Source organism: Lactuca virosa, chromosome 2 (genome assembly GCF_052849685.1).
Source record: "Lactuca virosa cultivar CGN04683 chromosome 2, Lactuca_virosa_CGN04683_v6, whole genome shotgun sequence".
Lineage (NCBI taxonomy): Eukaryota > Viridiplantae > Streptophyta > Magnoliopsida > Asterales > Asteraceae > Lactuca > Lactuca virosa.
The window spans coordinates 305078442-305079227 of NC_136427.1; the positions used below are offsets into that span (position 1 = coordinate 305078442).

Consider the following 786-nt stretch of genomic DNA (forward strand, 5'->3'; position numbering starts at 1 on the left):
AGATATAACTAATTACAGGATGGCTTACCAACGCATTGCATTTCAGTGGATTGCTTTAGGGTCAAATGGTCCTGTCTTCACTGCTACCGCTGCTTGCAGTGTCCGGACCTCACACCTCGCAGCCGGAGACGAGGAAGACTTCGCTGCTTCTTCACGCCCTCCATCTCTTCGGAGCCCATCGACCCTCGTTGATGCCCTACCCCATCCCGTTCTTCGCTTCGGCCCGTGGAAGCCAGGAGACCACATCGCTTTGCGAAGCCGACTGATGATCCATCGCTGCTTCTTCCTCCCTTCTCTTCGGCCTCGTCGCCGACCGACGCTGCTCCCCCTGACGGATTTGCCATCACCGGGCCAAGAACCACCACCGTTGCCTCCTTATTTCTTCGAATCGGACGAACCCCGGAGTAGCTTCTGCGACCCACCCACGGTAGATGCCCATCGGCGCTGTTTCGACGGCGTTATGTTCTTCTTCTCGTTCCCGATCAGTCGAAGGGGTAAGAAGACGATGCCCCTTCCTTAGCTGTAGCCGTTTGATAACTGATACGGGGCTTCGACCTAAAAAGAAAAGAAACGAGTTTTGATTTTGACCAAGTCAACGGTCAAATCAAAAATTCAAACTTTCATTTAAATTAAACAAAACTAACCCTCACTTGACAAAAATTCATCAAATCAGTCCCAATCCATAAACAAGGATTCCATTTATTCAAAACAAACCCCTTATTTGGTATTTTTCTTACCAAAACAGTCCTAACCCTCTAATTAAATTACCAAAAAGCCAATATACTT

At 48.5% G+C, this 786-nt stretch overlaps 1 long non-coding RNA gene across 1 annotated transcript in view; it reads right to left on the minus strand.

Moving 5' to 3' along the window:
* LOC145161593 (uncharacterized) overlaps positions 1-534 on the minus strand; it is a 1244-nt gene extending 710 nt beyond the window's left edge. Inside the window, exon 1 of the long non-coding RNA XR_013738549.1 lies at positions 29-534. This is a non-coding gene — a long non-coding RNA (uncharacterized LOC145161593). The remainder of the gene's footprint in view (positions 1-28) is intronic.
* Positions 535-786: the final 252 nt, after the last annotated feature.